This window comes from Odocoileus virginianus, chromosome 11, assembly GCF_023699985.2.
Source record: "Odocoileus virginianus isolate 20LAN1187 ecotype Illinois chromosome 11, Ovbor_1.2, whole genome shotgun sequence".
NCBI lineage: Eukaryota > Metazoa > Chordata > Mammalia > Artiodactyla > Cervidae > Odocoileus > Odocoileus virginianus.
The window spans coordinates 70875615-70887221 of record NC_069684.1 but is presented as its reverse complement, the minus strand read 5'-3'; the positions used below and the strand labels follow the sequence as shown (position 1 = coordinate 70887221).

The 11607-nt window shown below is 55.6% G+C and overlaps 1 protein-coding gene across 3 annotated transcripts in view; it reads left to right on the top strand.

Annotated features, from left to right (window-relative positions):
• Positions 1-226: 226 nt before the first annotated feature.
• The window catches only part of CDK18 (cyclin dependent kinase 18), a 32345-nt gene continuing 20964 nt past the window's right edge, over positions 227-11607 (top strand). The window contains exon 1 of one of the 3 annotated variants that reach the window (XM_020891704.2): positions 227-368. The gene's annotated coding sequence lies outside the window, so the exon portion shown is untranslated. Of the gene's footprint in view, positions 369-5748; positions 6016-11607 lie in introns of those variants that run through there. The other 2 variants (XM_070474600.1, XM_070474601.1) reach the window with 2 other exon arrangements.

The following is an 11607-nucleotide window of genomic DNA, read 5'->3' as shown; positions in this document are numbered from 1 at the left end:
CCTTTCCCGTTTTTTTGGCTCTATGTGGTGGTTTTGTTGCCGTGGCAATGCAGCAACCTGAAGGCTGTGTGTGTGTGTGTGTGTGTGTGGAATGTTTGAGAGGTGCTGCTGGATACAGGGGTGGGGTTCTAATTGGTCTGATGGTTGCTAGGGTCAACAGGACTATGATTGGCTGGCTCTGTTTATGTGCCCACCCTGTCCTAGAACCCTCTAGGGATGCAGCTGTTAGCCCATCTGAAGTCTGGAGTGGTAGTGCAGTATGTATGTGTCTGTACATTTGGCACAAACAGTGAAGAGAGGATGTGATGTTCGGTGCGGTGGTAAAGTGGAAACTCCCAGGCCTTCTACTAGACTCATAATGGAATCAGGTAAATTATATTTTTCTCCTGCTCATCCCCACTCTTCACAGATCACTGGAAAACATTTGGCCTGGGTTTATTTAGAGGAGGAGTAAGAATTGGCTGAGTCCGGCCACATCCTGCTTTTCCAGCTGACTGGTGCAGCCTAAGGAGCAAGGCCACAGGGGTTCAGTCTGCGGGCTCAGGTTGCTGCTGCCACTCTCTTCCCTGCCAGGGACATACATGCCCTTCGGGAGACTTTCTCTCTGTTCTTACTTAGTCTCTCAATTCTCTTGTCACTACTTGTCTCCTAGAATCCTAAGAAGGGCCCTTTGGCCAAACACTAGTGATCTACACACATGCAGGTCTTCTTACAGTTAACTAAGCACTTCTACATTCATACTCATAGAAGCCTCCTGAGATGCAAGCATTTGCTTTATTCCCATTTTGCAGAGGAGGAAAACTGAGGCCCAGATAAAGGAAATGACTCCTGCACCTTAGGGGCAGAGGCAGGTCCAGGGCCCGCTAAGGGTTCCTGCAGTGCTTCGGGAGACTGTCTGCCCGGGTGCGGGGCGGTGGGGGATGAGAGGGGGGAGAGCCCGCAGCAGTGGTGCAGGAAGAGGGTTTCTCTGCGGGCTGAGCTCTCCCCGGCTGGATGCTACGCCTCCCAGGAAAAAGTGCGGCGGGCTTGAACTTCGGTTTTTCAGAAGCTGCCCACACAGTCTGTGAGGGAGAGCTGTTTCCAGCTTCTGCACTCGGTCCTCAGGGTGCAGGGATGCCTGTCCTACCTGCAGGGCAGCGGCTCGGATTGGGGAAGGAGTGGACTGGGCTGCCCCTGGGCCCCGCTGTCATGCTGCCCGGGCCTCCCAGCCTGTCGTGCCGGGGCCGCCAGAGCCTCCCAGAAAAGCCGCAGACCCTTCAGGTTAGCAGAGCAGAGGCATCAGCAGAAGAGGGGCCCCGTGGGCTGGGGTGCCAGGGGAAACCCCCAGCTGAGTCTGGTCTGACTCTCTGCAAGGAGACACTTATTGGGCTGTGGAAAAGGGAAGAAAGCATTGATTGGGCGCGGGTTTACATCTCACAATAGCCCCACGAGAGAGGGACTGTTACCATCTTCATGTTACAGACGGGCAAGCCAGGGATGTGAATAACTGCCCAAGGTCATGTCTATGTGGCTTTACAGCCCGAGGTCTTACTTGATGTGGCGGTAGGGTGGGGGTCACTCCCTAGTGGAGGACCCAGGCAGTCCTCTACTAAGCTCGGCTTGTTGAGAGATGGATGGAAAGAAAATCGGCATGGGAGAAGGGTGGGGACATCAGAGGACTTGGAGGCAACTTTCCAAAGAACAGAGAAAGGGAGCAGAAAAATCAGGGTGAGCCCCACACACGCACACAGGCTCTTTACCCAGCTAGCAAACTCCGCCTGCAGCCCATGGTCACTCTCACCTGGCTTCCCCTCCTACCTGTCCCTATGCTCGTGCCCTTCCCTGGGGCTGCCAAGGCTCCATCTGCCATTCAGACTCCATAGAGACACCCATCTACAGCCCATTCCCCCCACCCAACTCCAAGGAGCAAGGCTTTGCCGTCAAAACTGAAGATTTCAAAGATTCTGAAATGCAACCCCATGTCAGAGGGTAGGGGCGACGGGACAGTCTCTGAGCAGTAGCTGACTCTCCGTCATTTCAGCTGTCCCCTCCCCTCTGTGAAGGTGTTCCTGGCTCTCCTGGGCCCCAGCCCCGATCACCTCACTGTGCTTCTCTTCCTCTGCACACCTCTCTCCCCCTGGACACTGACCTGCATGAGAATGGGCAATGAGGTTTATTTATTTATTTTTTTTGTCCATTGGTTTTTATTAGTTGGAGGCTAATTACTTTACAATATTGTAGTGGTTTTTGCCATACATTGACATGAATCAGCCATGGATTTACATGTGTTCCCCATCCCGATCCCCCCTCCCGCCTCCCTCCCCATCCCATCCCTCTGGGTCTTCCCAGTGCACCAGCCCCGAGCACTTGTCTCGTGCATCCAACCTGGGCTGGTGACCTGTTTCACCCTTGATAGTATACTTGTTTCAATGCTGCTCTCTCGAAACATCCCACCCTCGCCTTCTCCCACAGAGTCCCAAAGTCTGTTCTGTACATCTGTGTCTCTTTTTCTGTTTTGCATATAGGGTTATCGTTACCATCTTTTTAAATTCCATATATATGCATTAGTATACTGTATTTGTCTTTATCTTTCTGGCTTACTTCACTCTGTTTAATGGGCTCCAGTTTCATCCATCTCATTAGAACTGATTCAAATGAATTCTTTTTTAATGGCTGAGTAATATTCCATAGTGTATACATACCACAGCTTCCTTATCCATTTGTCTGCTGATGGGCATCTAGGTTGCTTCCACGTCCTGGCCATTATAAACAGTGCTGCGATGAACATTGGGGTACACGTGTCTCTTTCAGATCTGGTTTCCTTGGTGTGTATGCCCAGGAGTGGGATTGCTGGGTCATATGGCAGTTCTATTTCCAGTTTTTTAAGGAATCTCCACACTGTTCTCCATAGTGGCTGTACTAGTTTGCATTCCCACCAACAGTGTAAGAGGGTTCCCTTTTCTCCACACCCTTTCCAGCATTTATTGCTCGTAGACTTGGATAGCAGCCAGAGAATGGGCAATGAGATTTAAATCCCAAGGATCCACCACCGACCCTGGCACATAGCAGATGCTCAATAAATGTTAGCTGAATGGACGAAGGTAATTACATCTACTCTGTACTGAGTTCCTGTTATGAGCCAAACCCTGTGCCTTGGCATACATTATCTTTAGTATGCACCACAACCACACACATTAATTTTAGTATCTTTACTTACAGATTGCAAAACTCAGCTCAGAAAGTTTAAGTCACTTGCCCAAGGGTACACAGGAGGTTCTAGGAATCAAGGTGTCCCTAAGAAGCTCCCAGCTTGGCTTATCACACCAGTGGTTCCAACCTGGACACTCTGATCCCTTATCTTCTAGGCACAAAGTTCTGTGACCCTGTCTCCTGTCTCCCCTCCTCTCTGCTGCTACTCCTCATGATGTTTTACCAGATTCGGCCTCCAAACTGGGGTTCTTATCTCCCAGTTCAACCCGACCATCAGTCCTCCACTTGACTACCTGAGGGCTTATCCTAAATCACAGACCAGGTGATTCTGCTTTCCTCTGAAATGTTCTAGGTTGCCTCCTTTTGTCAGGAGAGGGCCCTGGCTCATTAGCCCTGGTGCATGTAGAAGGCTCTTCAGAACCCAGCACCTGCTCCCTTCGTGAAGTCACCTCCAGCCCCACTCTAAGCCCTGGCCTCACAGAGCTGTGTGGCCAGATTCTCTACCCTTGCACTTTGCACTTGATATTATCCCTGCTGGAAAAACACAAAAGCATTTCCTCCCCTCCACTGTCCTCTCATCCTGTAACCCTGCGCTCAAGTAGCAGAACAACCCCTCCAGGCGGCCACAGCTCTGACCTCAGCCCTCCAGCCCAGGAACTGGTCACTTACTGCCCCACGGGAGAGTGAGCTCCCTGAGGGGTGGGACTGCATTTTATTCATCTTTTGTGCCCAGAGAATCGGCTGTTGTTTGCACAGAAGAGATGATCAGTAAAGTTTTGTTGAAGCCTCTTAACTACATATACTGCCCTGGTTCCTTTAGCCTCATTCTCTCTAATCCTCTAAAACATAGTTCTTCAGCATAGCTCCTGCCCTGCTATTGCATGGACTCCTCCCTGCATGCCTGTATTCTTATTACACAGGTGGATTATGGAGCCAGGCAGGTTGCTGCTGCTTCTGAAAGCCTGGAGCCTCCAGATCCAGGAGACTTTGCTCCAGATCCATCGCTCTCTGCACCCCTTCAACACGCAGCAGATTTATTCTTACAGAGCACATGGGCCCAGGAAATCTGCAGGCCCTGGCAGAGAAGACAGAGGGAGCAAAGAGTTGGGAGGCCCTCTGCCAGGTCCCTGTCCTGATGGGCCCAGTGTTTCTCTTCTCCCTCCCAAGTCCAAGCCCTGTGGAGTCGTGAGAGATCTTGTGCTGCAGGCTGGATGCAGGCTGATGTTGGAGGGCAGGTCTCAGGCCTATGTCTTCCAGAAAGAAATTTTTCCTATTCTTAACCACTCAGTCTCTCTCTCTAGGGAAAGGGCCCAGGCTCAAAGCCTAGGACTTAAAGAGTGGCAGTCACTTTTGATCAATCGTCAGAGAGCATTCAGCAGAAACACATCCCCACTGTGGACTACCCCTCAGGAGTCCTCTGCCAGGACCCCCAGACGGCAGAGGCCACAGACCTCCCCAGTTTGGTGACCATCTCCTCTCCTCACAGCCTTCAGGAGGAAGTAGCACTGGAACGGGGCCAGATTGGGCACTTGATCCCATCCCAGTTTTCCTTTGATCCCTGAAGTCCGATGGGGCAGGGATGGTGGTGGCCATTGGCCTAGGTCCTCATCGTGGCTTGCCGCTAACTCCCTGTGAGACTGTGCCAATCCAATACCCTTTCTGGGTTTCAGCTTCCCCTTCTCTAAAATGAAAGCTGGCTTAGCACGAGGTATTCCATAAGCCTTCTTGGGCAATCCTCAGTTGGCTCTCAGGGTTTTATTCCAAAAGGAGATACTGAATTACTCCTCGGGGTAGGAAGTGGGAGTGATGATTATCTTTACTTACCTGTGTGCAAGTGTGTTAGTCTCTCAGTAGAGTCCAACTCTTTGCGACCCTATAGACTGTAGCCCACCGTTCCTCTGTCTATGGGATTTCTCAGGCAAGAATACTGGCGCGGGTAGCCATTCCCTTCTCCAGGGGATCTTCCTGACTCAGAGATTGAACCTGGGTTTCCTGCATCGCAGGCAGAGTCTTCATTGCCTGAGCCACCAGGGAAGCCCTTACTTACCTGAAGGTAAGTGATAAGTCCCACTGGACAGAGGGACAGCCCTGCCAGGACTGCGGCTGTCAAGAACTCTAAAGGCAAAAATGACCCACGGGGCCCATCTGTGCATATTAGCTTCTGGGGTGCCAGGTGCTGGGATCCAGCGTCAGACCCAGAAGGCTGGGAGAGCTTCACTGAGAGGAGGACACTCAGCAAATCCCCCCGCTTCCCCGGTGCCCTGGCCCCAGTTCTGTGTGCTCCAAGTCCGGAGACCTCATCCCCGGGTCAAGGCACTCAGGGCAGCCCTAGAGGGCTGACAGAGGCCAGGCGGAGGAACGAAACCGGAAGAGGCGCTTGGACCCTGGCTCCCAGATGGGAGAGAGGGGTGGGCACCAGGGCAGAGCGAGCCCCAGGGATTGGCAGCGGCTGTGGGCAGGGCGGGCGGGCCGGGGGCGGAGTCGGGCCGTGCGTGTGAAAAACTCCGGCGGGCGCCGGGCTCTCCCCTCCCCGCCCCGCCCTCCTCCCCCCTCCCCTCCCCCCCCCGCGCCTCCTCCTCCTCCTCCTCCCGCTCAGGTTGCAGCCTCTCCCGGGAGCCGCTCACCTTTCCCGAGCAGCGGCCGCCGCTCCGAGCGCGGGCAGGGACCCCAGCAGGGCGCAGGGCCCGGCCCCTCGGCGGTCGCGGGCGGGAGCCGGCGCGCCGCGGTCCCCAGGACACGCGCGGTGAGTCCCGCGGGCCATTCGCGGCGGCCGGCCGGTCGGCCCGGGAGGAGGGGGCAGCGCGGCGCCGGGGAAACGGAGCAAAGGTAAACCCAGAGGCTCTTAAAGGCGCAGGGCTGCTTCTGCTCGGGGGCCGGGGCTGTAGGGCGACTCCAGGGCCACGCGGGGAGGTCGGCGATCGCCGCGCGGCTGGGCCGGCATGCTGGGGGGCGGGCGATGCCCTCCCTGCGCAGGCCGGCTCCCGGCGTCCAGGGGCTTAGGACCGAGGGCTGTTTTGCCTTCTCAGGTCCGCCACCCCTCCCGGGCGTCTCCAGCGGGACTCACTTTGACCTCCCCCGAGCTCCTAGGAAGCAAAGTTTTTCACCCGGTCGGGAACCGGGCGCGTTCTCTGCTCCCTTCCTCCTGGGAAGGGCAAGGGTCAGGAGCCTCCGGTAATGGGAGAACCCGCCAGTGTGGGACCAGACCCCGCCTTGAAGGGCTTTCGGGGCTCCGGTGAACTTTCCAGAGAGGCAGGCTGGCGCGGTGGGAGGCCAGGGCCCTAGGGTGAAGGTGGAAGGACAGGACACGTGAAGCCCTGAAGCGTCCAGCGCTAGGGGGGGTGTGGGGGGTGCGGGGGGTGCGGGGGGGGGGGGGCTCTTCTCTCCCTGCCAACCAAAGGGGCAATGCCCCTTTGTTGCCCAGCCGCAACAGGCAAAGGGTTAATGCAGTCATGGGAAGGGTGGGTGGCCAGTTGGGAGATGGGGCCTAAGGATTCTTGGGGAGGGGGGGAGATGGTCAGGAATCAGAAATCTGAAGTCAGCTCTGGCTGGAGGCCTCTCTTCCCTGCCTGTTGGGGGCCAGGGTTTCTGGAGCTGTCTGCAGGCCTTGTAGTGGGAGTCCTGTGCTTGAGACAGTGACTGATCTCCTGTGCTTGGGGTCAACACCCTGCTGGGCACCAGGGGCCTTTGATCCTCTCCGAACTCCTTCCCCACAGCATGAGTGGAGACCGCTCCCCAGAACCTCATCCCCACCCCTAGCCCAGCCCTCAGCGGTTCCCCAGCTGCGTCCTGAGCCCTGTGACTCTGACACCACCGGCCTGGCCCTCCAGTGCTGGCACCCTGTGAGATTCAGCGTGCTCGTGGGGTGTCTTCCACTGGGCTGGGGCTCACAGCACATTCCTTGACACTGGCCTGAGGGAGCAGAATCCTTAGAACGAGGATGCTGGAATGTCTGGCTGCCAGGCACATCCTCGGAGATGCCCTGCCTTTCCTCTGGCCTGGGCGGGGGGTCTGGGACCCCCTTGCTTAGGGTTGGGGGATGGCAAAGATGGCCCAGGCAACACTGGCTTCTAGGTTTGGGTCTGCATCCCAAGGTGTTCTGGAGAGAGGGTCACCTTGCCACAGGAGAGCTTCTGTCTCAGGTTACCCAGCTCCAAGCACCTCCTGTGCAGCTGATGAGCCTGTGAGCCTGACCTCCCCCGAGCCCTGCAAACGCCCCGCCCACTTGGTTCCTGGGACTCTCCCCTCTGGCTGCCCACCCGCAGCCAGGAGCCTTCATTCTTCCCAAACCTATTGGGGTTTCCAGAGCCAGAGTAGTTTTCAGTAAGTTACATTTGATTTCTTAATGCCCTAGTGGCTACCATTTATCACTTATCTACTGGGTGCCAAGCAGTGTGTCATATAGCTTTATGAGGTAGGTATTATTTGTGCATGAGTGCGTGCTAAGTCACTTTAGTCATGTGCAACTTTTGTGACCCTATGGACTGTAGCCTGCCAGGCTCCTTTGTCCATGGGATTCTTCAGGCAAGAATACTGGAGTGGGAAGCCATGCCCTCCTCCAGGGTATCTTCCTGATCCAGGGATTGAACCCACGTCTCTTACATCTCCTGCATTTGCAGGCAGGTTCTTTACCAGTAGCGCCACCGCAGCTGTTACTATTATCCCACTTTATGGTGAGGAAGCAGAGACTCTGGGACACCAACTTTCCCCAGATCCACATAGGTGGGATCCCACTTCCTCTGACCTCAAGTCTGTGCCCCCGTCAAGGGAGACCTCAGCCTACTCTGGAGCTGTCTGGTTCTATGTTGGTCCTTGGAGAAGGAAGGATGGGTCTGGTGCTCTGAGTAAGGAGGCTCCCACTTGTCCCGTGCCAGGCAGAGCCCGGCTTCTCCACGGGTCGTGGGAGAGAGGCACCCGATCCGAGGAACAACTAAGTTCTTGGTCTAAGACCTCATGGGATCAGGCTGCCTGCCTTGGAAATGCCCCCCACCTCAGGCCTTGAGGAGATGGAGCTGCCTTTATGCTTGCATTTGTTTTCCCCGCAGACCCAGACTGACCTCTGGTGATGTGACCTTCCTGTGCCCAGGTAGACAGGCCCCGTGTCTGGCTTGGCCCCTCCCAGCTCCTACCCCAGTCTGGCCTCTACTTTCTGGGGTCATCCTGCTTTGGACTTTTGTTCAGTGTCTCCACCTATCCCTTCTCTGATTCGTTTTTTCCTTCCCTGAGTTTGAGATCTAAAGGAGAGGGCCAGCCCAGCAAGTGCTCACTGTGTGACTCCTCTCTCCCAGCAAACTCCTGAGCTTCTCCCAGCCTGTTTCCTCACCAGAGAAATGGAGGTCATAACAGGGAGGGTTGTTACCCGAATTAAATGAAGTAATGTACAGTGCCTGGCACCTGGCAAATGCTAAATAACCAGTGGCTTTATTTGTTGTTTGGGAACGAATTCCTAGTTATCACACTGTGCCTGGCTTTGGGTAGAGGTGGAGGCAGGCTTTTCTAATCTCATCAGGCTGGGCCCTTAGCAGTGTCTTTTCCATTCCTCCAGATTGAGGAGGCGGTCCCTGTGTAAGAGAGTGGGGGCTACGTGGGGTTCCTGTTAGGTGAGAACCTGCCCGGAGGGACCCAGGGGTCTGCGCTGTGGAACTCTACCCTCCCCTCTATCTCAGCTTCCAAGAGGAGCGAGGTGGGCCTGAGGGCTGGAAAGCTAACAGCCTCCTGCTCTGAGGGCCCTCCACCAGGCCTCCCTTCCCTGGGGTAAGAAGACCCTCCCCCAGTGCTTAACTGTGGGCCCAGCTCTGCTCTGTTGTCTGGGAGGGAGTGGCTGGCCTGCATCCAGACTCACCTGATTAGCTTCGCCCCTTTGGGCGTGAGTCACATTTCTCTTCTCCTGTCCACCCTGGACCCTTCGCCCTCCTGGCATCAGCTGCTGAGTAGGCACTTTCCCATCTCCGGGGTGGGAGCAGACCAAGGTCTTGTCCTGGGCGCCACAGCGCACGTGCCCACGCATGCACACGGAAGCCAGCGCTGAGGCTGGGCTCGTGGCCGCTCAGACATCTGGGACCCAGGATCACGACAGAGCCAGTGGCTGGCCTGGCAGGAGCTGGCCCATGGCGCAGCAGCAGACTAGGAAGAGGGGATGCTGTGGGCGCACCTCGGCCAGACCTCCCGTTGGAAGGAGAGCCCCCCAGCTCCCGACATCTTCAGGGTCCTGTCTGCAGAGGAGGAGCTACCAGGCGGCAGGGTGAGAAGTGCCTTTGAACTCACGAGGGTCTTCAGGCTCTCTGACAGCATGAGCGGCCCTGGTAAGACAGGACACTCACTGGTCTGGAGACATTGGCCTGAACCTCTGAAGGGCAGTGGTGAGACTGGGAACTCTGGATAGTGGTTTCACCCTGTGCTCCCACCCCACCCTTCTGATGTTAAATAAAGTCTTTCCTGGAAATAGAGGGGTTGGTATAGACAAGATGACCCAATAATTTTTTAAAATATTTATTTATTTGGCTGCACTGGGTTTTAGTTGCAGCACACAGGATCTTCGATCTTCCTTGCAGCATGCGGGATCTTTAGTTGTGGCATGCAAACTCAGTTGTGGCACGTGGGACCTGGTCCCCTAACCAAGGATCAAACTTGGGCTCCTTGCTTTGGGAGCTCGGGGTCTTAGCCACTGGACCACCAGGGAAGTCCTGGATGGCCTGCTAATGATGGCGCGCTGGTGTGTTCATTCAGTTTTGCATGTGGAGGGTGTGTCTCTTGCCCGTCATGGATGGGGGCAGTGTTTGGACTTCAGGGTCAGTTCAGTCCTGCCCCTGTTGCTCAGGAAGTGGTTGCCTTAGGTGAAGGACCTCGCTCACCCGAGTTTTAGTTTCCTCCTTTAGAAAATGGAGAGAGGAACAGTATTGCCTCATGTGGTTGTGAGAATTCCGATGAGATAATGTCAACAGTACTGCTTGCCTTTTGCCTTACCTGGTGTTGTGACCAAGGGCTGGTGGCAGAGAGAGTCAGCGGACAACATTTGGCAGTTCTCAGAACCCTGCCCTCTCCTTGATCACTGTAGAAACCAGGGCTCAGGCCCCCAGCTGGGAAGGAAACTATTCTTAAAACGTTTCTACGCTTCCTTACCCCAAGCACCCTCTCCAGGTTATCATTATCGTGAAAAGCTCTGGCAAAGCTCCAGAATGATTTCTATCCTCACCCCTCGCTTCCATAAAGGAACCTCCCCTTTCCTTCTTTGGGGGGTCCCCTCAGGAAACAGGGCTGCTTCTCCCCTCTGGCCCTGGCCACCCAGCAAAGGAGATTCTTGCTGAGAGAGCAGGCCCCGGGGGAGGGGGGCATAGTTGTCTTTCCCCACATCCTGGCAGGATCCAGCACCTGGAAGCAGGTAGGGAGTAGGCCCTGTGCTGGAGGGCATCACGCTCGTGACATCAGCAGTGCTGGGTCCCCAGACCCTCTCTGCCAGCAGGCCACGGGCTGAGGCCAGGAAAGGGGGCCCTAGGCCCCTCCCTGTTCCTGGCACGGAGCTCAGCTGGCAGCACCCCTTGCCACGGCTGGGCCGGGTGCCACGCTCTGGGCTGACGCCAGACCTGCCTGGCTGCTTGCCTGGGCAAGGTGGCTCTCCAGTGGACGGCTGATGTCCCTGATAATGGTGCCCGGCGCAGGGAATGCCGCCTCTGGCCAGACCCTTGCTGTCCCTTCCAGCCCTGGGGAGCAGAAAGGGCACCGAGCTCAGAGTCACAAGCCCTCGGTTCTAGTTTGGCTCTACCCCATCGTCCAAGTGGCCTCGGGCCGGCCACTGCCCTTTCTGAGTCTTCCCTTCTTCACCTGGTAGATGAGGACCCAGACCTGGGGATTCCTAGAGCCCCGTCCAGGATGGCTGGTTTGTGGTTCCAGCTTTTGCCAATCCTGCTTGCAAGGGGAGCTGTCCTCGGAGACTCCAGGAGGGACTCTTGATCCCCCAAACTCTGCAGCTGAGGCCGGGGTAGCTGGCCCTTGCCATCGCTCTGGTGGGTGAGGAAGCCCTGGAAGGCTGCCTCCTTGTCAGATGGGAGGAGAAAAAGTACTTTCCAAAGCAGTGGGTGTGGGATTCAGACATCATACAGTCACTGATGCCCAACGGCAAGGCTTGAAGAACCATGGCTCTTGGCCAAATCCAGCCTATATTAGTCTGACCTGTGAGCTAAGAATGATATTTATAGGTTTAAGTGGTTGGGAAAAATTCAAAAGATGAAAGTAATATTTTGTGACACTTGAAAATTACATAATATATGAATTTTAGTGTCCACGAGTGAAGGTTTACTGGAATGCAGCCACGCATTCCTTTCCATCCTGTCTGTGGGTACTTTTAGGGGGATAGAGTTGTGTGACGGCAGCAGAAACCGTATGGCCACAGAGCCTAAAATACTGGCAGTCCGGCCTTTACAGGAA